We start from the raw sequence: 26,512 nt of genomic DNA on the forward strand, positions 1-26,512 counted from the left end.
CCCCATTTCTTGGCCCCAAAAATCTCAGTTTAAATTTGAATATATACAATATATTTTAATCTTATATACAATAAAAATACATTTAGCAGTGTGGATATAAAATATGAAAAGTAAGACACCAAATTCAATGATCAGTTTTGCCAGCAAATTTAAAACAGCATAATTTGAAAAACTTTGAGCATAACAAACACCTAATTCAAGTTTTTCTAGTTTTATCCCTAAACAACTCTTACTAAGAGGGTTTTACTTCCAGACTAATACGAGTTGGGACAGAGGGACTACAGTGCGGACATTGTTTAGCATTAGCAGAAGGAGATTAGAAGATTTATCAGTTTAGCTCCAGATGGTCCATTATTGCATGTGTTTCTGTGACTGTGTCCACCCCTTCGCATCTGTTAAACTCAGAATTCCTCTCAGGTCTGATTAATTCTCAAACCTAAGCTTTTACAAGATAGAATGAGAGGGAACAATTTAATCAAGCAGGTTGCAAACAGAAAAGAATGCGGTAGGGAGTCTGGTACCTGAATAACATGTGACATTTTGATGCATTCTGAACATATAATTATGAGATAATCTATCCTTACAGGTAGCCAACAAGACATACTTCACTTTGAACATTTTTTTCTGTTTCCAAGTTTTTCAAAGCACCCTGAAATGAAAGTCAAGCAGCCACTGAGCTTAACAGTCTTTGGTAATTCATCAGGAAAATTCATTTATTCAAAGTCTTAGTAAAATCTCAAGGCAGAATATTGAAGAGTGAACACCTTCAACAACATAAAAATACCATTCATTAATTCACACAATGTATGATCCTGTGTTATTGCTAAAACAGAGTGAATTAACAGGTTGTAACAAGCAGGGAAAGCATGTGTACTGTATACTGTATATATTTGTATGTATGTGTGACTGTTTGGGTGTGTCAACACATGTATGTTTCTATTGTGCTCCTTTTCAAAGCACATAGACTTACACAGTTACATTGAAACATATGTCTGTATAGAATGACACGGGGACAAAATTTGTCCCCCATCCCCGTCCCATCCTTGTGAGTTTTGTCTCTGTCCCTGCCCCATTCCTGTAAGCTCTGCCTCAACAACACAAGCCTCAACCACTTATGCTTTTAAAGTGTTTGAGGCTTGTGCAGATGAGGACAGAGCTTTCAGGAACGGGGCAGGGACGGGAAAAGAACTTGCCAAGATGGGAAGGGAAAATGAGTTTCCGTGGGGATGAGGAAAAATTTGTCCCATGTCATTCTGTACTGGTGTGTTTAAATATGAGTATGTGTGTGTTTATATCTGTGATGGTTCTCTAGGCCCGATATTCAACACTATTTAGCCAGCTGGCTAAATAGCATATAGCTGACTATCTGTTGATAATCAATGGGAGATCGCTAGTATGGCAGGGAAGCCCCTATCAGGCCCACAAACCCTGCTGCTAACTCTAGTTCAGCCAATCCAAGGCCTATGCCTACAGAGGGAAATAGGGTGGTAAAGCCTAGCAGACAGGTTTCGGGTCCTTCAGAAGGACAACTGATAGGGACCAGTGCATCAACAAAGCCATGCTGCACAAAAGAACCCTATTATTCCTTCCCTAAGATTACTGGTAAAGCTGTCTATAATTCCCTAGCAGTGGAAGAGAGTACTCAAAGGGTTAATGAAAAAGGAGGTGCCAGTAGAGCTGTTCTGCACCAAGACCTGCAGCAGCCCGGGGGGTGGGGGGGTGGTGAGAAAATAAATCCCTTCCACCTGAGAGTTGGGGAGGGACCAGTTTTCTCAGGCACAGAGGCAGAGAAACAGCACAAGCTGGGTAGAACAGGCTAGAGAATCCCAGATACCAACTCCTACTCCTCACAGGAGTGTTGTACAGGTTCCTGGAGAAAGGTTTTTCAGGAGAGGAGAGGGTTGGCAGAGGAATGATAGTAAAGCTGGCAGATGTAAAGTGATTTACCCACAGGTAGAAGGTAGGGGGTTGGGAAATGTTGAAGAGGAGCCAATTTAAATAGTGAGTGAAGAAGAATCTAGCGTGGAATGTGATTTTGAACCAGAACAAATTATGCCAGATGAAGAAGTGTTTGAATGATCCAGTAGAAGTTAGAAACGTATATGACAGGCAAGTCCAACAGGTAGATCATGATCTACTTGTAGATTGCGGAGGGGTCAGAGGTAGATCGCCAGTCCCAATTGGCTCCATCTCTCTAGCAGTTCACTCCGTCGCTAGGAGAGAGCTCGTGCTGGCAGGTCGTCTGTCGAGGGCTTGCCGCCACTGCTGATCCTTTGCCTGTCTTTTTCCCTGCCTGAGGGTGTATTGGGGGCACTTGTTGATTTTGTGCCAATAGTTTGTGGGTACCCCATGGGGCTGCTACTTACAATGATATGCCACAGGCTCAGTGTTATACCTGGTCTCCTGGCTCTCAGAATCACCCATTCCTGCCCCTGCCCCAACACCCCATAGAAGTGTGTTACATACCGGGCAATATCCATTTGCCTGGGCTTTACCTTAATACACTTACCGTATTAGTTGTGTCGTGTGCTGGTCTTTGGTCGCTTTATAGTTCGCTTTCATTAAATGTTTTTGGGCAGACACAGCAAAGTGTCAAGATGTTGGTGAGCTTTTCCAATTTTGTTCTAACTTGCCTTCAAATTGGTTCAAACCACTGTGACTTTTGCTTGCCTCTGCAATTTTATTTCACCTTGCCTTTGCGTTGATTCTGCACTGTGTGCAAAATTTATTTAATTATGTGTGGTGGTATTTGAACTTGTTTGGCGGTATTTGATTTTATCTGGTTTGCTGGACAGGTGTTTGAGCCTTTTTGATGATTGTTTGGTGGTATTTGATTATTGGTGCCAGTATGATGAATTCTTATTTTTACATTTGAACTGCATGTGTGATTTTGTCACCTCCAGTCCTTGTATTGCACATCATCGCAAAGTTCTGATTGTCGGTAAATTGTCATAGCTTGTGACAGATACCAAGAAATCCTATGGTAAATGGCTTTAAATATCAAAGTTAATGTTTTGAAAATGATGCGTAATCTCACAGGTAACCAGTGCAATTTCTTCAACCAAGGTGTTATATGGGAGGGGGAGAATACTGCTCCCAAATTTTCTAACTTCACAAATTAGCCTTGCAGGCCCATTTTAGACTATTTATAAAGCTTTGCACTAAACTGTTGGAAATCCTAAATATAGGACATTACAATAGTCTAACTTAGATAAGACTATCATCTGAACCACGATCTTGAAATCATATGTTGACATCATCTATTTTAAATGATTTAACAGTCATAACTGGAAAACAGTAGATTTGACAACCGACAAGATTTGATCCTTCATGCTGAGTGTTGAGTCTAACCAGATCCTTAGAATTTTCAGCTTCAGTATAAAAGCTGAGGGATTTAGATTTGTTAGAAACTGGGCAATCTTCTGGGAAAAGGGGAGCTTGTTCCGAAAGGATGGACTCCACCTTAACCGAGATGGAACCAGGCTGCTGGCACTAATGTTTAAAAAGGAGATAGAGCAGCTTTTAAACTGAGATGCGGGGGAACTCCGACAGTTGCCCAGGAGTGGATGGTTTGGTATGAGGTATTCTTGAAGGATACTATTGAAAGAAGATATTTAGGGAGTCCCAGTGCAGAGGTTTCAATAATGGTGAAAGAAAGCCAGGAGGGTTTAAGATGAAGGCTATTAAAAGACTCAAATTTTCCCTGTCTTCTCAGCAGCCTGTAGTTACAAGGAAAAAAACACAATTTTAAGTGTCTGTATACAAATGCCAGCAGCCTAAAAAATAAAATAGGAGAGTTAGAGTATATAGCATTGAATGATGAGGTAGATATAATACCTGGTAGAAGTAGGACAATCAATGGGACACTGTATTACATGGGTTCAAATTATATTGCAAGGATAGAGTAGATTAAATAGGAGGGGGTTGCTCTATATGTTAAAGAGGGAATTGAATCAAATAAAATAAACATTCTGCATGGCATAGATAGCAGTGTGGAATCCATATGGATTAAAATTTCATGTGTGAAGGGTAGGAATATAAAGGTAGAGTTATAGGACAAAATGAGCAGAGAGATTAAGAAATGTTTTCAGAGATTAGGAAAATTTTCTCTTTCTGGCTGCTCTGACTATCTTGTATGGATATGTGAGTGGAAGATTCCCGAGGAAGCCAGTTGGTGAAACAGGGATGACCCTGTTTAATCTCTGCTTTGCCTCTGCATGAGAAGTGGAATCACAGTTGAGATGACCCAGGAAACAGCCTTTGAATGACCAACAGAAGACTGTTTAGAGCCAGAGCAAGCTAAGTAGTTTTTGCATCATATTTTTGCAGTGTATGGTCTTGAGGATGACCTGCCTGCATTATGTTGCTCTGTGCACCTGCACCCTTTGAGCCTTTAGCAAATTGCATCTTGACTTGTGTTTTTTTTAATAATCACATGATTACAATTGAGAACATATTGGGAGATTTTTTTGATTTATGAAGCCCATCTGAGATCTTTTTTTCCCATTTTCTTGAGTCTCAAAGTTATGTATGGGTTTTGAGCAGGAGTGAAGCAGTATCACAATGCTAAACTAGTCTCCTGTTGTGTTGTATGTGGATAAGATTACAGATTATATTGATTTCAATTACCCCAACATTGTCTGGTTAAATGTTATGTCGGGGAGTGCTAAGGAGGTAAAATTCCTAGACAAGCCACTGCTTGCCCTGGATTGGTAGCATGGAATGTTGCTACTCTTTGGGTTTTGGCCAGGTACTAGTAACCTGGATTGACCACCGTGAGAACAGGCTACTGGGTTTGATGGACCCAGTAAGGCTATTCTTATGTTAAGCTAACTAGGGAAGCTGGGTGGATTGTGAGAATATATGTCTGCTGTCCTCGAAGAACACTTGCTACAGGTAAGTATCTTTGCTTTATCTGAGAACATGCAGGTATAATATTCATTCATGTGGGACATCCAAGCTTCCAGGAACATGATTCTGGAGAAAACATGATCCTGACAAAACACAAGAGGGTTGGAGAGAAAGTTGGTGCTGATTTTGCAGAACTGCTTGTCCAAACTGACTATGTCTTCTGGAGTTTTCTTCTAGACAGTAATGAGAAGTAAAAGTATGGATTGAGGACTAAGTACTCACTTTGCAAATGTCTTCAACAGATGCAGAGCCAAAATGAGCCGCTGGACATTGTGGATTGTTTTACTGCCCTGAAGCATCTGTCCAGCCTGAGTATACATGGAAGAGATAAAGTCTGCTAGCCAAGTAGAGATGATTTTCTTGGTAGCAGGAACTCCAAATCTATTAGGGCTAAAAATCACAAAAGCTAGGAGAATCCTCTATGAGATTTAGTCTGATCCAGGTAGTATGCCTTTTGAAAATCCAGATACACAATATTGATCAGCTCACCTTTATCCACATGTTTATTCAAATAAATCTAGTAGATTGGTGAGAAAGAAAATGCAGTAGATTGGTGAGACAAGATTTCCCTTGACTAAATCCATGTTGGCTTCTTCTCATTAATCCATGATCTGTAATTTTGTTCTTTATAATAGTCTCTATCATATTGCCCAGCACCAATGTCAGACGCACAGGTCTATAATTTAGTGGATCACCTCTGGAACCCTTTTAAAAATGTGGGTTATGTTGGCCATCCTCTAGTCTTTGGGTACCATGCTGCATTTTAAAGATAAATTACAAATTATTAACAATAGCTCTGCAAGTTCATTTTTCAGTTCTATCAGTACTCTGGGATGTACTGTATACTACAGCCCTCAGAATATCACATACAGATAACTAGGGCCTCTTTTACAAAGTTGTTGTAGTGATACTGCCACAGTAAACACACCAAAGCTCATAGGAAGTGAAGGGCTTTGGTGTGTTTACCATGACAGCATCACTTCCTTGGCTTTGCACAAGAGTGCTTTTCTCTCAGTCATTTCCAGGAACCTTGAAACCTATATAGGCAATCCTTAACATGTAATCCGCCTTGGTATAAGGTGGAATAGGAATAATAAACTATAAAAATGAAGCATGCCAACTTATGTCATATCAATGGCTGGTATAAGCTGGTTCACCTAAATGCACCATACAATGAATGCAACTGATATGGGCATATCACAATTTATAGAATAACAACACTTCCATGCTCCACCTATAATTATACCCCCTTGCAGTAATGCACTAATCCAGTGGTTCTTAAAGCTGTCCTGGGGTATCCCCAGCCAGTCAGGTTTTCAAGATATCCCTAATGAATATGCATGAGACAGATTTGCATGCCTGTCACCTCGACTGGCTGGGGGTCCTCCAGGAAAGCTTTAAGAACCACTGCACTAATCAATTCATGCACACCAGCAATGGAATAGCACTAAGTGTATAACTTTCAATTACTGGCAGCATCACATAGGTCATGCATGTAAGTTCTATTTGGTCTTAAATCTAGGCATCAGCTTATGGAATTGTCATATACACAGATTGGGAAATTTCTATAAATGACACCTAAAGTTAGATGCTAATTCCATACTCAATGTTCAGTGCAGAAATACAAAGTGACAAAATGGAGCTGAAACAGAAGATTGACATAGAAAAAAAACCTTACATACCCAGTTATCACCTAAGTGTATCTGCACACAACAACAAAGGGGTATTCCTTTTGGAAGGACAGGGGAGGGTCAGGGGTGTTCCATAAAACTGAATGCAATATTATAATATACCATAAAAGTGTACCCAGCTTGCATAGCAGGATTTACACCTAATTTCAGTTGATTTAAATCTTCATGCTCAAAGTTGGGTGCAGATTTTGGAGACCGATGCTATTGTATAAAGACCAAGCGTTCCAAAAATACTAGGGCTAGGGGGCATGCAATGAAGCTACTAAACTCTACATTTAAATGTTTCTTTAGTGTGTAATTAAAATCTGGAATTTGTCGCTAGAAAAAATGTTTCTTTAGTGTGTAATTAAACTCTGGAATTTGTCGCTAGAGAATGTGGTGAAAGCAGTTAGCTTAGCAGGGTTTCAGAAAGATTTGGGTAATTTCCTAAAAGAAACGTCCATAACCCATTATTAACAGGGCCTTTTGACAATCTGCTGCTTATTTTTAGGAAATGCAGAATAAAATCCCTTATTCCTTTGGGATCTTGCCAGGTACTTGTGACTTGGATTGGCCTCTGTTGGAAACAGGATGTGGACTTGATGTCCCAGTATTGCAACTCTTACGTTCTTATCTTGGTGTCCAGATGCCATTATGAATAGGCTGTCTCTGAGGATGCCTAAAAGGAGGCACTTATAGAACTGCATCCTTTGTAGTCTTGCCTATGCCTCAGCCAAACTCTTTTGCTAAACTTACAAATACCTACAGTGGCATAGTAAGGCGGGGGGTCTGCCCGGGCGCTGTCTTAGTGAGGGCACCAGTATCCTCATCTCCAACCCACTGCTCCTTCCTATTCCTTCCCCACTGTGCACACACCTTCACTCCCCTCCCCCCAACTATACCTTTACCTCATCACTGGAGAGAGCAGCAATTCCAAACTGCTGCTCACGCCAGCATCAGCTCACCCTCTGATGTCACTTCTAGGTCCCACACCTAAGAAGTGACGTTAGAGAGAGAGAGCTGATGCTGATAGTAAGTTGGTGATGTAGCTCACATTGGGAACGTTAAAGAGGTACGGGGAAAGGAAGGGTTACATGTGTGAATGGCACAGGGGCAGAGGAGGGGCACTACTGCCCCGATCGCCTCGCGCCCTCACTACACTACTGAGTACCTAAAGCTCAGTCATGAATAGAAAGTACTTATACATGAGGATCATTTTATAAGACGTATTGTATATTAAGGCCCTGATTCTACAAAGTGCATCCCGATTTTAGGCGGCTGTAGGCATCCTACAGCTGTCTAATCAGCCAATCGGGATGCACGTTTTTTTAAAAAATGCTCCCCAGGCAGGCCGCCTATATTTAAGGCGCCTCCGGGAGCCTAGGGAGGCCCGCAAGATGCCTAAGCTCGCCTCAGGGCCTTAGGCAAACCTAGGCAGCTCTACGCGTCTCCCTAGTAGAGGAAGAGACGCTTAAAATGTAGGCCAGCAAAATGCTGGTCTACATTGTAAGTAGACGCGGCTGCTATACTTATCGCGGCAAGAGATCTCCCTGCTGCAATAAGTATAGCGGCCGCGGTCTCCTGTCCCATCACCAGCAGGAGGATGCCCAACTCCTCCTTCCGGAACCCCCCGGGCCCCCCCTCCCTCCCAAACTGGTAATCACCGGCAGGAGGATGCCCAACTCCTCCTGCCGGAACTCCCCGGACCCCCCCTTCCCCCAAAACTGGTAATCGCTGGCAGGAGGATGCCCAACTCCTCCTTCCGGAACCCCCTGGACACCCCCTCCCCCCAAACTGGTAATCGCCTGCAGGAGGATGCCCAGCTCCTCCTGTCAGAAAGCCGGACCCCCTCCGGACTCCCCATGCTAACGACGACCCCCCCCCCCCAGCTAACCTCCCTCCCCCAACTAACCTTTAAATGTTGGTCGGCTGGACGGGTCTTGCTGCCGTCCAGCCGACAGGCCAGCCTCGTGGAAATGAGACGGGCCCGCCCATTCCCAGCCCATCCCCGCTAAATCTAAGGCCTGATCGGCCCAGGCTCTAGAAGCTTGGACCAATCAGGCCTTAGGCATAGCGGGTCTGCCCATCCCCACTAATCCTAAGGCCTGATTGGCCTTAGACTTAGCGGAGATGAGCCGGGAAGGGGCGGGCCCGTCTCATTTCCACGAGGCGGGCCTGTCGGCTGGACGGCAGCAAGACATGTCCAGCTGACCAACTTTTAAAAGTTAGTTGGGGGAGGGAGTTTAGTTGGGGGGGAGGGCGTTAGTATGGGGGGTCCGACTTTCCGGCAGGAGGAGTTGGGCATCCTCCTGCCGGCGATTACGAGTTTGGGGGGGTTCCGGGGTTCCGACAGGAGGAGTTGGGCATCCTCCTGTCGGCGATTACGAGTTTGGGGGGGTCCGGGGTTCCAGCAGGAGGAGTTGGGCATCCTCCTGCCGGCGATCAGACAGGCGGCCGCTATACATATCCCTTGCCGCGATAAGTGTAGCGGCCGTGTCTAATCTAACCTGATTTTCTAACTGGCGTCTGTACCATGGATGCCGGTTACAGAATCGGGGTTTAGTGTAGGCCCGATTCTGTATAGGACACCTCTTCCGGGCGTCCTATACAGAATCAGGGCCTAAATGTTTATTCTGGCATAAATGCAGGACAAATCCTTTAACTATTACCCCCATATTGACTTGTATGAACAAAATGTATCCATTCACAAAGGAGAAATAAAAAAAATAAAATGTATGTAATTAACACCCAATGCTGACCACACAAGAGCTGTTGTATATTGATCCATTAATTTTTAATTGCATTTGAGGAAAACAAATGAGGACAGTTCAATTTAATTGACCTTTCAGTCATGCAATGTATGCTTTGTAATTTGATATAGGAACTTTTAGAGAGAAGTCTGCTGGGAGACTCTCCGACATTGATGTGCGGGAGGTGGCTCTGGGAAGACTCCTGGGAGCCCATTAAATTATTAATCAAAGAAAACATTGTCTCACGGAGTGGACAGAGCTGGCAAGAGCCCCTTGCGATAAAATTGGTAGTACATCATTGCTCACTGAGGGCATGACTTTAAACAATTTAAAAAATGACCGACTGTGAGCTCATTTGATAAATCATTAAAGCTGCTCTTTTTGTACTAAGAGCCTAGAGAGGGTGCTGATGCATTCTGTAATCCTCTAGTCTACTTTATTGATGCCCTCCTTTTTTTCATCTCCAGGGTGTATAAAAAAAAGGTTTTAGAAACTTTGGAGTCTGATTAAGTGAAGAAAGCAGAGTGATTTTCTCATCAGGCGCGAGTTAGTTTCCCCATTGTAACAAAAACTCCTTGAACAATTTTGAAGCACTAGGCACTCCTGGGATTTCTACACCACAGATCTTAAGAACTACAAACTGAAAGTAATTAAAGGCTTTGTTGTATGGTTTCTTTTTCATATCATTAGGAATATTTTTTTTTTATAAGGCATCAGAGTTAAAGGCATCACAAAAACATTGTGGACTGAGGAAAACGTCTGGGACACTGTGCTACCGGGATACAAACTATACCACAGAGCAGAGTGGCTCAAAAAGATGGGAGTATTGCCATATACATCAAAGAGGGAATTGGATCTACTAGAGAGAACATGCCACAACAGACAGATAAGATAGAGTCTGTATGGGTCAAAATTCTGGGAACAAATGGTCTGGAAACGTAGATCGGCATCTACTACCGACTCCCAGGGCAGTCTGAAGAAATTGATGGAGAAATGACGGACGAGATTAAACGTAACTGCATTAGAGGCAACACAGTTATCATGAGTGACCTCAGCTATCCGGGGATAGACTGGAATGTAGCCTCGGGCTGCGCTAGGGAGACCAAGTTCCTGGATGCTTTAGGCGATTGCTTCCTGGAACTACTTATCAAGGAAAATACAAGAGTAAATGCAATTCTGGACTTAATTCTAAATGGACTGTGAGGACTGGCACAAGATGTAGAAGGGATGCTGGGAAACAGCGATCACAACATGATCCGCTTCGACCTGGACGCAGGGGAGAAACATCGGTCCAGAACGACGGCCACGGCACTGAACTTCCAAAAGAGGAATTACGAAGGGATGAGACTCATGGTGGGGAAGAATATTAAGACGAGGATAAGCACTGTAAAAATGCTAGAGCAAGCTTGGTCCCTTTTTAAGGACACAGTCACCGAGGTGCAAAATCTATATATACCGTGTATCAATAAGGGATCCAAGAGGAACCAGCGTGGCTCACTGTAGAGGAAGTGATCAGAGACAAGAAAACTTTATTTAAGGAATGGAAAAAGTCAAGAACGGATGAAAACTGGAATAAGCACAAACAACATCAACGCAGGTGCCATAAGGTGGTAAAAAGGGCCAAAAGAGACATCCAGGAAAAAATAGCCAAGGAGGCGAAAAACTTCAAGATGTTCTTTTGATATATTAAGGGGAAATGACCCATGAAGGAAGCAGTGGGACCATTGGATGACCATGGAATAAAGGGAGTGCTAATGGAGGACAAAGCAATCGCCGATGAACTGAACACATTTTTTGCATCTGTATTTACCAAAGAGGATATACACAGCATATCGGAACCCATCAGGCTATATGCTGGAAACAAAGACGGAAAGCTGACAGGATTGATGGTCAGTCTCTTAGCTGGTGAAGGGCTATAGACCTTCAACTGAGTTTCTCTGGGGTTCCATGGTTCCCCATACCACTATATAGTACCAGGCAGCAACTTTGTTAGTTCTGGTTTGGGTCCCAGGAATTCCTGAATCCTTGTTCCAAAAACAAGTGCTCTATTTTGCCATCATTTGGAAGTATAGGCAGGTTGATTCTTAAAACTGCAAAAACAGTAGAATGCTTGGCAGGGAAATAAAATCAGGGTCTCCCCCTGTGAAATGGAAGGCCAGAGGAGGGAGAGTATAAAAAACAATTTTGGCAGGAAAAGCAGGACCTCAAGCATAAACCCCTCCTTTACTTCCATAGACTTTGGAAGGCTTCCAGAAAATTCTGGTGTCAGGAAATCTGAGGCAGTTTCTAAGCAGGTATAGGAATCATAGAGAAAATATTCCACAGGTTAAAAGTTTACAAAAGGAAAACCTAGTAGCTCTAGAGTTGCTTTAAAAAATGGAAACAAGATGCAGGCATAAACTCCAGGCAGCCTGCTTTCATTTCCTGAGCACCTATGACAGACAGATTGTCACAGAAGATTGTTACCAGGTAAGACCTGGACTGGAGGCATGGAGGGTAGAGGGGTGTCTGCATCAAAATAAAAAGGTCCGGTACAGGTGTTTAGTTTAAATTTTAAGATGACTTTATTTTTTCATTTTATATTGTAGTGCAATTCAAAACATACAAACAAAAAAACTCTATTTGGTGGCTAAACAGCCTGTTAGCCCACCATGCTTATTCACTTTACAGTTCAAGAAAAGAAAAATATGACAACTTCAAATAGCTTGCCTCTGGAGCAATTCTCAGGGTGTAATTAGCCCTCTCACCTTAAGCATGAGCTTCTTAACTTTTCTGTTACCCTTAGTTAATCAGAAGCAGTCATTCTTAATTTCTTTGTTACTTTGTTTTGTGAGGCAACCCCACATTATCAGAAACAACTTTTACTTCCCCAAGACTTCTCTCTGTAACCATGCCCTCAAACATGCTTAATTTTTCAGGCTCCATTTCAATATCCTCCACTGACATTTATTCTGGCATTTTCATCTCATATTAAGTACCTTCAGAAGAAAGATTAGAGGCTTCAGTTCTGAGGTTTTATACCTGCTTGTTCTGGGAAGTGCTGATCTCTGCCTTCTGAATCCGGGTTTGCACAGGTCTGCTTTTCCTCCAGGATTCAGGCATGCTGTATGTTTGTGGCTGCCTCCTGGGCCTAGGGACCACACCCTTTTCTCTAGCATGGGGCTGATTGCCTCTCACAATACTTGTGGTAGTCTGGTGCTTTGCTAATGAGCCTGGATAGCTTCTCTTCTCACTAACCCTGCCCCAAACAGAGCTGAATGCAGGGGCTAACCCCTTTGTGGGTTTTGCTATCCTCTGCCTGGTACATGCTGGTACCTGTAGTTATTTGCCTTTAGCATTTCCTACACTAGAACTAGGCAAGTATAATTGGGTCACTTTTGGGTTGCCTTTCACTGGAGATAAATTCTGCAGGGCAGTTTCCCTAACTTTGGGGTGCGCTAACCGATTTAGCGTACACTAACCAATTTAGCAGACGCTAATTGATTTAGTGCATGCTAAAGATTAGCATATGCTAAATGCTAAGGCACCCGTTATATTCTATGGGCGCCTTAGCATTTCAAACACGCTATATTGACTAGCATGCGCTAAATTGGTTAGCATGCCTTAGAAAAAGGACCCCATAGGTAAGGTTCTTGTTCTTTGAATCAAAAAGACTAGTGATACTGTTGTATGTATGTTAAGAGTTTTTTTTTCAGGCTTTGTATTATTTTACATTGTGCCTGGTAGTGGAGAAATTTATATTGCCATTATTCAGATATTCCACAATAAAAAGAAAAAACGCAGCCCATCGTATAATAATATAAAACAGAAAAAGAGTGGGGAAGGTAAACACCTAACTTGAAGGACAATTAATTTATTGATAACATACAAATACCTAAGACATATAGAAAAGATGATGCAAGCGTACTTGTTCTGATCTGCAGCTGTTGCTTAGGGAAGGTATAGTTTTTGCAGCTGCAAAGCATGTTTACATTTAATTCATGAGTACTTCTATATACTGTGTTAGTCCAAAAGTCTGTGATGGTCATCAGATGTAGGTCACATCTTTGTGCATTATCCATCAAAGGTTTCCTGACTGAAGAATGGTTTGAGAACCATGTTTGATAGAATAGTAGCTTAAATGTGGCAGGTAAGAGCAAAACATACAGTATTTGATAGGTTATGTTTATTATTTACAGTATTATACATTTGATATCCCGCTTAATGCAATAGTTCAAAGCGGCTTACAAACCAAAATGAAATTAGGTACTTGAAAAAAACTACCCTATCTGTCCCGAAAGCTCACAATCTAGCTAAAGTACCTGATTCCGGTAGGGCGTTTTTTTCTGGATTGATGGATGTCCCTTTACTCTGTTATGTTCTGTGTGTACTGGTTTGCTCAATAAAGAAATATTATATATAAAAAAAATAAAAAATTAAAATATGTACAACATATAATACATTTCTAAGATTAAAAAAAATAGAAATAATGAAAGAAGATAAAAAATTAAAAAATAAAACAAATTTAAGAACCCTGCCATGCCTTCCCCATGTAACTAGCAGTGTGCCTCAGGGCTCGGTTCTTGGGCCTATCTTATTCAATATCTTCGTAAATGACCTGGAAGAAGGAACGACCAGTGTTATCGTCAAGTTTGTAGATGACACAAAGCCATGCCGGGCAATCAGGTCACAAAAAGACAGCGAGGAACTCCAGAGAGATTTGAAACGACTTGAGAGATGGGCAGAGAATTGGCAGATGAGTTTTAATGTAAAAAAATGCAAAGTGATGCACCTGGGCAGCAAAAACAAGGAGCATGAGTATAAACTGTTAGGTATAACATTGGGGAAGAGCGAACAAGAAAAAGACCTGGGGGTACTAATAGACAGGACCCTGAAGCCGTTGGCTCAATGCGCAGCGGCAGCAAAGAAAGCTAACAGGATGTTAGGCATGATAAAGAAGGGAATCACGAGTAGATCAAGGGAGGTCATAATGCCGCTTTATAGAGCAATGGTCAGACCACACTTGGAATACTGTGTCCAACACTGGTCTCCATACCTAAAGAAGGATATAACACTGCTGGAGAGGGTGCAGAGGCGAGCGGCAAAGCTAGTAAAAGGTATGGAGGACTTGAGCTACAAAGATCGCCTCAGAAAACTGGGATTATTCACCCTTGAGAAGAGAAGACTGAGAGGGGATCTGATAGAGACTTTTAAATTACATTACATTACATTACATTACATTAGGGATTTCTATTCCGCCTGTGCCTTGCGGTTCTAGGCAAATTACATTATGGAAGATATCTGGGCAGTTCCAGTAGAATTACATTTCAGGATAGGAGTATATTACAGTAACAGTAAAGAGTTATGATACTTCAAGTTCACAGAAGATAATACTTATCACAGACGTTATTACATATAACAGAAAATGCATTTTGCAGAGGTAATACATGGCAACTCGATCGTTTAAATCGGGTGTAAAGTAGAAGAGTTACAGTACATTTTAGGTCACAGACAAAGAGATAGTATAGATGGGTGTTTCCGAAGTCGTTGGTTGGGAACTCATTGGGTGGTGGTTAGAGTGATGGGAGATATTTTTTGAACAGTAGTGTTTTTATTTCTTTGCGGAACTCTTTTATGTCTGTTGTTTTGGTCAGTAATTTTGAGATGTCAGAGTCTATTTTAGCTGCCTGTGTCCCCAGGAGATTACTAAAAGGAATCTACAAAATGGAGCAAGCTCACTCACCAGCAGGGAGAAAGGATGGTGAGCATGAAACAGCGTTATTCACATTGGCAAATGTGACTCAGACTCGGACCAGAGGTCATGGCCTGAAGCTGAGAGGGGACATGGCCAGGACAAATGTCAGAAAGTTCTGCTTCACACAACGAGTGAACGCCTGGAACTCTCTCCTGGAAGAGATGGTGGAGGAAACCACCATTCTAGGATTTAAGAGAAAATTGGATGCACATTTTCTTGCAAGACACATTGAGGGATACGAGTGACTAAGGTATTCGCCAGGGTATGCCTGGCTGAGCCTTCGCTTGTGCGGATCACCGGACTAGATGGACCCCAGGTCTGATCCGGTGCAGTCATTTCTTATGTTCTTATAGCCCTTAGCAATTAGCATGCTGGAATATATGCACACAAGTGCACACATACTTGCTTTCTACATAGCCTAGAAAAATAAGTTTTCCAGTGTAATTTCTGAACACTAGCTCCATAGGGAGGATTTCTTTCAGCTATTTTTTTTTTGAGTGATAAAAGATTTGTATTGATCTGGTTCAAAATAGAGTTCTGGGATACAACACTAGAAAGTGAGCCTCATGGGAACTTAGAATGTCTGCTACTGTCAAGTGCCTGGAAAAAGCAAGTTTGTCCAGTTTCCCAGCAGTCATCCTATGGGGATCTCACAAGGTTAAATGGCAGGAAGAAGACTATGCAGTGGAAATGTGTTAACACTGTTGTGTAATCTTACACTTTCTCTAGGGACAGTTTAAACTTCCCTTTCTTCATGAAATAATCCCTCATAGAGGGCAAAATAAAATTGTCCCTTAGCAGTCTTAGGTAGGGTTACCAGAGGTCCGGGAAAACACAGATATGTCCTCTGTCTGGGCTCTCGGATGGACTTTCCAAAACCTGGCATTTGTCCGGGTTTTGGAAAGCCCCAATGAGCTCCAGCTGCATCTGGAGGGCCTCTAAGTATGTGCGGATGACATCACAAACATCCCTGCATGCTCCAGGCCCTCAAGATGTGGCTGGATCTCGTCCGGAAGAAGAGAGGAGGCTTTGTAGGGCTTGGGGTAGAATGGGGCGGGGCTATAGGCAGAACTGGGCTGGGCTAGAAGCAGAGGTAGATGGGGCTGGGCTGGAATGGGGTGGGAAAGGGCTGAAGGTGGAGTGGGGTGGGGTCATGTATCTGGGGTTTCCTGGAGAAAAATATGGTAACCCTAGTCTTAGGCAAGTTTCATTCTATGCAATTGTGCCTGCTGTCACATTTCTCTCTGTCTAGCTTATTCACCCATCTGTATGCATTCTGTAGGAAGTCTATGAGCGTCGGAGCATTTAATGTCACTGCCGGCGCTAAAACCGACGCTATGCCTTTGTAAAAGAGGGGGTTAGTCTAAATTCACAAAGTTGCATAAAGGTTCCTGAATTTTTTTTCAAACATGCTTATATTGCTGGATCTTACAGCTAAAATTTTCTCATATTTAGCATACAAGAATAACATAGTCCACCAATTATTATAATCTAATTTTGAAAAATCTTTCCAATTAGAAAGTATTATTTTAATATCAATCACTATTAAAGTTTTTAACAACTGCATCTTATAAATGTCTAACTCCTAAATAAATGTCCAAGACAGCGTTAATTGGAAAAATGACCTTAGCACCTATTGCATGGTTCTTAGTGGTGCCTAACATCTAAGTGGGCGTTTTTATGAGTGGAGAATGACTTAGGTGCTGCTAAGTGCGATTCTCCAAAAACTTAGGCACCTGACCTATATTTCTGGCACCTAAGTTTTTACAAAGGCACTGCTAGATGTGATTTTATAAACTGCTATGAAACTCAATAAAAATTATTAAAAACAAAACAAAATGGTGCCTAAACATGATTGACACACAGCTGGCCCTGTGACTAAAATGTAGGCACAACCATTTATATCAACTGAAACCTAGGGCCTGTTTTACAAAGCCGCGCGGCAACAACCCCAAAGCCTTTTAAATCTCTATGGGCTTCGGGGCTGTTACTGCACCGCAGCCGCTAGCACGGCTTTGTAGAAGAGGGGGCTAATGTAAATGCCTGTACCTAAATTCTGCATGGATCAGGCTATTGTGTAATAATGCATGTAATTTATAGGAACGCTCACAGTCTATCTACACCGCTCCTATGATCATGCTGCCTTTCAGATCCATGCATTAGGATTTGCATGCACTCCCCAAAAGTTCGGGGAATGTGAACAGCGCATGCGAACTGGATATAGTATGCCCTTCTGCCGCTAGAGGTGTCTAGCAGTATGCTTTGTGAATCAGTATGCCAACGGGTGTGCAGCTGAGTGGTCACGTTTTGTTCTGTGCGATTTTGTAAGGTTGTGTTTTAGTGACTCGGCGGATTTTGATATGATGCATTTTACTGAGCAAAGAATCTGCATCAAATTTTGTTTCAAACTTTAAAAAACTGCTGCAGAAACCCATCATATGTTCCAGGAAGCTTTTGAAGATAATGCCATGTGCCAAAGCAAAACCTTTCTTTGGTACAAACACTTCAAGGACAGGCGAACATCTGTCCACCAATGCTCCAGGCTATCGATTCGCAGAGTAAAACTCCTGCTTGCTACCAGGAGTTTAACTCTGCAAATTGATAGTCTGGAGCGTTGGTGTCATGGCCCTGAAGCAGTGGCTTAAATGCCATGAAACGATCATCGGCCTGGCTCTTTCTAACTAGTTTGACCTAAGGGCTGCCGCGGGAGCGGACTGCTGGGCAGGATGGACCACTGGTCTGACCCAGCTGCGGAAATTCTTATGTTCTTATATTCTTAGTTTGTTTTATTCTAGTTAATTTTGACTATTTTCAGGCTCCCAGCTGCCAGTAATAAGTTATATGCGAAAGTTTTTTTGCCAGTGATGCTTGAGTGGAAGAGTGTGAGAACACCTACCTCTCTGTGTCTTAGGCTTTTCTTTTGCCTTAAAATACTTTTTCTGGCATTGGTCTATACTGACCAAAAAGGAGTGATTTGTTTTCTAGTATATTTTCCCTCCATTCCTCATTTTTGCTATTTGTGGAACATTATTATAGAAATATGTCTTAACTGTATGAATTCTTACAATAATTCAACACAAATACATATGTCAAGCAAATATTTTAAAAAATGCATATTTTTCTATAACCCTACCTCTGACTGACATCGAAAAACCACAAGCTGTTCACCCCAACCAGACTGGATTCAGGCAGCACCACTCCACAGAACTATCACTGATTGGACTAACTACAAATATTTTGTACCACCTTGACCACCACAAGTCTGTGGCCCTCATCACTCTAGATCTTTACGCGACATTCAACACAATAGATCATAAACTTCTTTTTCAATGACTGTATAACATAGGAATCATAGATCAAATCTTAGAATGGTTTACATCTTATTTTTCCGACAGGACTTCCACAGTGATTTTCGATGGGTGGGTGGGGGTATGGCTATGGTATGTCTGGTGTGGGGGGGTATGCCTGTGTATGTTTGTGGGGTGTGTGGGGAGGGTGGGTGTGGGAGTGGGATGAGGTACCGGGGACATTGTGGTTGGTAGCACATACTCAATCTGCGGCAGAGTTTAGCTGGGCATCCAGATAGTCTGTGGTTATGGCTGATTTGAAAGTGACTACGCTTAATGTGGATGGAGTCAAGTCTCCCATTAAGCGTTCACAGAGTGGAGTTAGAAGTAATTCTAACTCCACTCCTTCAATGTTTGGTATCCCCCTGGGTTCTATCCTGCCACCCTTACTGTTTAACATTTTTTTGGCTCCTCTCTTAACACTTGCCCAATCTATAGGGTTTGCCATATTTGCACATGCTGATGATATTCAATTGGTTCATCCAATAGACCTTAATGACCCTAAAGAAGTACCTGTTAAAAACCAAAAACTCACAAAAATTCATGATTGGCTCAATGCTAATATGTTAGCCCTAAATGTCAGCAAAATAAAGGTCCCAGCAAAAGAGGGTCAATCCCTTACAAAGCCGATCTCAATCTCAACTACTCCTCTGCAAATAGTTCCCACCCTCAAACTTTTAGGTGTCACATTTGATACAAAACTAACATATTATAACCAAATTAGTACAGTTATTCGTAGCTGTTTTCAAAGATTGCGAATGATCCGCTCCCTCTCTAAATTACTTAACCCTCAATCCATTAATATCTTAATTCATTCATTGATAATTTCTCATCTAGTCTACTGTAATTCCCTCTATAAAGGAATAACACAAAAAGAAATTAGGTTCCTGCAGATCGTGCAGAATACAGCTATTAAGGTTATATTTAAGGCCAAAAAATATGACCACGTCACGCCGTTATTTACCAAGGCCCACTGGCTTCCTATGAAACACAGGATAGCATACAAAATCCTTCTGTTAACATTTAAAATCCATTCTCCTGATTTCTTGACTAGAGTACTGATTGCTCACAATCCCCAAAGAACCCTCCACTCCATTTCCCAAAACCTTCTTGCTGTACCTTCCCTGAGACATAGTAACACAATGCGGCCATACATTTTTTCAATTACCGCTCCCACTTTGTGGAACGCCACTCCAAAGTATTTAAGAGAAGATATGACTATTTTAGACTTCAAGTCTAATCTCAAAACCTATCTATTCAAGGACACTTTTAACGTTTAACCATCTCTGTAACACTGGGAGATGTAATGGGTCAATTTTGACAAATTGAAAGCAGCAAATTGCCTGGACCAGATGGTAAACATCCCAGAGTACTGATAGAATTGAAAAATGAACTTGTAGAGCCTATTGTTAGTAATTTGTAATTGTTCTTTAAAATCCAGCATAGCAATGGAAGAATGGAGGGTGGCCAATGTGACACCGGTTTTTCAAAAGAGTTCCAGAGGTGATCCAGGAAATTATAAACCAATGAGTATGATGTAAGTGCCGGGCAATATGGTAGACTATTATAAAGAACAAAAGGACAGAATACAGTATATACATAAGTATAGATTAATGAGAGAAGGTCAACGTGGATTGAAAATCCCTTTGGTTGTTATAGCGATTTCCAAGAGCTTACCAAAAAGGAAAACTCCTCAATACTTAGTTCTGCAATCAAATGGCAGTTTATTTAAGTCCATTAGCAAAACATGCTGCATATAACCAGTATGCAGAAGGGGAAAGACTGTCTCATAACAACAGTGTAAGAACAAGGCTTTTTCCAGATCTGTTTGCTATTACACTGATTTTTATAACATTTTCATATTTCCTTATACGCTTTACACAGAACCTCTACTTTGCATTCACTCCACCTGCTTACTACATATATCCAGACACATTTTCTTGGAATTACTTGTTTATTGCTCTTGTCCCACCAATTTGGGGAATTTTCAAGAGAACTCACAACTCTGCAGCTCAAGCTCGAGAGATTTCTGTTAAAGATTACTGACCATGGTCACCTTTTACAAGGCCCCAGGTGCATTCCACTGATAACTGGAGGCCCCTCCACCCCTTCCTAGAACTTGTTTTTCTCATCAGTCTTCTGATACATTGCTTCATGCTTTGATGATTTTCTGCACGTCTCTGTAACTGTGCTACTTCAAGTTTATGTTGTTTTCAAACTTCAATCTCCTATGCACCCCAACTACCAGTTCAGAGGTAACTGCAGCCATTTTTCTTTAAGGCAGATTTACATCTACCTCTTCAGGATTTAGTCAAGGGAAAGCTTGCCTCACCAATCTACTGTATTGCTTTGAAGGGGTGAATGAACATGTGGATAAAGGTGAGGTGGTTGATATTGTATATTTGGATTTTCAAAAGGCATTTGACATTGTGTATTTGAATTTTCAAAAGGCATTTGACAAAGTAGCTCATGAAGAAACTTTTGAGGCAATTAGAATATCATGGGATAGGAAGTAATGTCCTATTATGAATTAAAAACTGATTGAAAGACAGAAACAGAGTAGGTTTAAATGGTCAATATTCTCAATGGAGAAGGGTAAATAGTGGGGTTCCCCATGAGTCTGTGCTAGGACTGCTGGGAATAAGTAATGAGATAATGAAATTTGCTGATGACACTAAGTTATTCAAAGTTATTAAATCACAAGAAGATTGTGAAAAATTGCAAGAGGACCTTGTGAGACAGGGAGACTGGGCATCAAAATGGTAGATGACGTTTAAATATAAGCAAGTTCAAAGTGATACTTGTGGGAAAGAGGAACCCAAAATATAGCTAAGTGATGCAGGGTTCCACATTAGAAGTCACTGCCTAGGAAAAGGATCTAAGTGTCATCACTGAGGATACGTTGAAACCCTCAGCTTAACGTGCAGTGGTGGCTAAGAAAGCAAAGCAAATAGAATGTTAGGAATTATCAGGAAAGGAATGGAAAACAAAGATGAAAATGTGATAATGCCTTTGTATCATTCTATGGTTTGCCCATACCTCAAATATTGTGTGCAATTATTGTCACTGCATCTCAAAAAAGATATAGCAGAATTAGAAAAAGTGCAGAAAAGGGTGACAAAAATGATAAAAGGGATGTGGCGACTTCTTTATGAGGAAAGGCTAAAGCAGCTAAGGCTCTTCAGCTTGGAAAAGAGGCAGCTCAGGGATGATATGAAAGAAGTCTATAAAATACTGAGGGGAGTGAAAAGGGTAGATGTGAATCATTCATTTACTCTTTCCAAAAATGCTAGGACTAGGGGGCATGCGATAAACCTACTACCATATATACTTGAATATAAACCGAGGTATCATTTTTCTCTCCAAAACGGGGAAAAAAAGGTTGACTTGAATATAAACTGGAGGTTAGAAATTTGGATTATCATGGTGATCTAATCTATAACAAGCCAAAGAAATATCACCAAAATGTTTCACAGAAAGACAGGGAAAACCAAGCACAGGACTGTTGAATTGATGATCTTGATTAAAATTTTATTAAAAGTCTTCATAATGAAAGTGATTTGGATCAGTTATCATTCAAATTAAAGCACAGCAAAAATTTGTGGTATGGACCCAACAAGGCCCGTGTTTCAGTAATAAAAACCTTCTTCTGGGGTCCAATATTATGCCACAAAAAATAAGATTTGCTGAAAAGCATCCAAAGAACTGTGAGCTGGGGTACGGAACGCTGACAGTGCAAAAGAAACTCTGCATGGAGACCTCCTCTTTTCTCAGCTGATTTCCTTAGTGCACTTATATCGCTGCTAACTGCCTTTTTATCACAAGATATCCTGCAGCATCACATTTGGGCTGCTTTTACTCACAGCGTTCGTTTTGCACCATCAGGGCTCTGTACCCCAGCTCACAGTTGCGTAGAAACATAGAAACATTATGGCAGATAAAGGCCAAATGGCCCATCCAGTCTGCTCATCCACAGTAACCATTATCTCTTCCTCTCTCTGAGAGATCCCACGTGCCTATCCCAGGCCCTCTTGAATTCAGACACAGTCTCTGTCTCCACTACCTCTACCGGGAGACTGTTCCACGCATCTACCACCCTTTCTGTAAAGAAGTATTTCCTTAGATTACTCCTGAGCCTATTATCTCTTAACTTCATCTTATGCCCTCTCATTCCAGAGCTTCCTTTCAAATGAGAGACTCGACTCGAGCACATTTACATCACGTAGGTATGTAAACATCTCTATCATAACTCCCCTCTCCTGCCTTTCTTCCAAAGTATACAGATTGAGATCTTTAAGTTTGTCTCCATATGGCTTATGACGAAGACCACGCACCATTTTAGTAGCTTTCCTCTGGACCGACTCCATCCTTTTTATATCTTTTTGAAGATGAGGTCTCCAGAATTGTGCACAATATTCTAAATGAGTTCTCACCAGAGTCTTTATACAGGGGCATCAATACCTCCTTTTTCCTGCTGGCCATAACTCTCCCTATGCACCCTTAAGATCATCACATACAATCACACCCAAATCCTGCTCTTCTGTCGTGCATATAAGTTCTTCACCCCCTAAACTGTACCATTCTCTTGGGTTTTTTGCAGCCCAAATGCATGACCTTTCATTTCTTAGCATTAAATTATAGCTGCCAAATTTCAGACCATTCTTGCTGAACTCAGGACTTTCTTAAGAGATCAGACTCCACAGGTGACCCTTGAGGGGAGGAATGCTGGCCTAGTGCCTAACCCTGGTTCTAAGAGAGAGGTTATAGAGTTATTTGGATGCTTTTTCAGCACATCTTATTTTTTGTGGCATCATCATATCAAACCCCAGAAGAAGGTTTTCATTACTGAAACACAGCTCCACACCATAAATTTTTGATGTGCTATAATTGGAATGATCAACTGATCTGCATCACTTTCACTGTGAAGATTTTTTTATAAACTTTTTATCAAGATCATCGATTCCACAGTCTGGTGTTTTGAGTCAATCTATAAACACTGTTCACCTTCCTTCCCCATCAATTATCTTCTAAGTCACTAAACATAATATAAATATCTATGATGAATATATCCCAAAGCTAACATATTGACAACAAGGCCCCTCCATAGGAAAATGCAACTACAAGTAACCACAAATGTAAACAAATGTAGACAAAAAATCAAACTTAAACCTCAAGAAGCCATATGCAGTTCAACACCAGAGAAAGAGAAACAGCACTCTACACTTTGGAAAATAAAAAGAAAGCAGTGTAAATTTACAGTAAAATTGTGCTTTCAGTTCATTAAATTAAAAATAAAATTATTTTTTCTACCTTTGTTTTCTGGATATTTTATTCATATTTATCCCAGTTTCTGCTTTCTTCTGTTTTTTCTTAATTTTTTTCAGGGTCTTCAGTCTATCTGCCCTTTCCTTCCTCTCCTACATCCATCTCTGACTTTAACCTTTTCCTTTCAGTTTTCCTGCATTCATTTTTCTGCATCTCTATCTGCTTCTATTTCTAGCTTTCCATCTCCCTCATCCTTTTATTCTCCAGCATCTTCTCTTTCTCTCTCTTTCCCCCTTTATTTTCACTCTTCTAACCAGTATCTACTGTCTTGCCCCCCTCCATCTAGCATATCCTCTCCCCTCCTTCCTCCAACACATCATCTCTTCCTCCACCTCCATCCAAGATCTCTTCCCATCACCGTTTCCCTTTACCACTTCCAGCACTACCTACCTGGAGCTCTAGCTCTGGGAAACGGAGTTGTGGGTTTTGGGCAGGCTTGAAATGCAAGGCAGGCAGCTGATTCCTCCCGGCAGTAGACATGGCAGTTATCCATGCTGTTTGCCGGCCACCGGGAGAAGGGGGTAGTGAGGAGTCAGCATGCAGCTGGATTGCGATGAGCCCTGCCATCGGTCCCAGTCCCGCTAAACCATCTGGCAATGAAGAAACCAGACACCGCTGTGTCTTCCCCCTTGCCAAGTTACTATAGGCTTTGCCGGTTTCAACCCCACCCCTCAAAATCAGGAAATAACCAGAGGGGGAAGGGCAGAATCAAGACCAGCAGTGCCTATAGTGACTTGGCAAGGGAGAAGGCTCCATGGCGTCTGGATTCTTCATTGCCAGATGGTTTAGTGGGACCTGAACTGGTACCGGAACCAAAGGCAGAGCTCATCACAATCCAGATGCACTGCTAACTCCTCACTCCCCCCCTCCTTCCAGTGGTTGGCAAACAGCATGGACAACCGCCATGGCCGCTGCTGGGAGGAATGAGCTGCCTGCCTCACATTTCGGGCCTTCCCCGGACCCGTGACTCCGTTCTTCAAAGTCAGACTCCTGGTAGGTTTAAATTTTTATATACAATATATATATTTATTTTAGTTAAAATACTCATGTAGACTCAAATATAAACCGAGTCCCCCATTTCTGAGTCATTAATCTGGCACCAAAATCTCAATATATATGATAAGTAATAGATTTAAAACAAACTGGAGAAAATATTTCTTCATGGAATTAAATGCTGACATTTGTTGCTAGAAAATGTGGTGAAATGAGTTAGCTTAGCAGGGTTTGAAAAAGTTTGGATAATTTTATAAAAAAAAGAAGTCCATTATTGCGATGGCTTGGGGAAATCCACTGCTTGTTCCTAGGATGAGCAGCATAAAATCTGTTGTACTACTTGGGATCTAACTAGTTGCTTGGGACCTGAGTTGGCCACTGTTGGAAACAGGAAACTGGGCTTGATGCACCTTCAGTCTGTCCCGGTATGACAATTCTTATGTTCTTATGAGATTGTTTCACTGAATTTGAAAATGGAAATGTGGTTTATAAAAGTTTTAAAGTAAAATAAAAAGAACACTGTTAGTTTTGTAATGTATTTATTAGCTTCCCCCTGTTCCCTGTAATTGAACTGTAGTGCTTCCATTCACCATGCTGGTCTCAGATATAATGACCTAGCTTCTTTACTATTCCCTTGAATATAGCTCAAATAGCTTATGATGCAATTATGAAGAAGCTCAGGTCTCATAAAGAAAAACTGTAATTAGGTATCTGGCATACTTGCAGCAAGAATATGATTCCTCCTGACATGGATAGCCCAGATCAATTATGTTGTTTAGACTAATAAACAGGTTTTGTAATAAAGATGACTGTGAATTAATTAGAGATATAGCACGGTAGTTTTCATAGAGAATGATGACATCAGAAGGCAATTGTTCTACCATAAAATGAAAACACGTATATTAAAACTTACTAATGCAGAGAGAAATCATAGGGAGTTTTTCACTGAGTTTTGCTAGCTAGTTAATACATGTGAGGAATGGAACAGAGCATGCCTTGGACAGGTTGGGTGTGGTCAGTTTTGACAGCCAGTGCATTTTTATAATTGGCTCAATTCTCATACCTAAATTTCCAGCTTAACGAGCAAATCTTGTTGGTTTTTTTCCGAGGGGGGTGCTGAAAAGTTCTCAGTCCAACCAGGAAGAGAATGACAGAGAGTCATGAAACTTACAAGTTATTCCACATATTCACCCCTAAAGTTCAACATACTTGGCACATCGGGTCTGAAGTTTCTGTAACCCTTCCAAAAATATTCTGATATCTGGTCTCTGAAATATTGTTCCACTGCTGCAATCACCTCCAAATCACTTGAAAATTGTTACCCTTTCAAACTTTTTTTAAGATTTGGAAACAGAAAATAGTCAGATGGAGCTAGATCTGGTGAGTAGGGTGGATGGTCTATGCAACCCCAGCTGCATCAAAACATCTATCATTTTGCCAGCTTTGTGAGCAGCTGCATTGTCTTGCTAAAAGAGAACTCCTTTCCACAGCTTCCTTCTCCTTTTTTCTTTCAATGTCTCCTTTAATTGCCACAACAAATTCCAGTAATATTATACATTAATTGTTTGGCTCCTTGGAAAATAGCAAGTCCTTAAAGCACCCTCCCCAAAACATTGTGGCCATGACCTTTCCTGATGACTTTTGGGTCTTGAATTTTGTTGGTCTTAGAGAACCTGAGTGCTGCCATTGCATGGACTGTTATTTTGTCTCAGGATCATAGTGATGTAACCATGATTCATCAATAGTAACTAGTCATTCCAAAAGATTGGCACCAGCTCGCTC

This window comes from Geotrypetes seraphini, chromosome 5 (genome assembly GCF_902459505.1).
Source record: "Geotrypetes seraphini chromosome 5, aGeoSer1.1, whole genome shotgun sequence".
Taxonomy (NCBI): domain Eukaryota; kingdom Metazoa; phylum Chordata; class Amphibia; order Gymnophiona; family Dermophiidae; genus Geotrypetes; species Geotrypetes seraphini.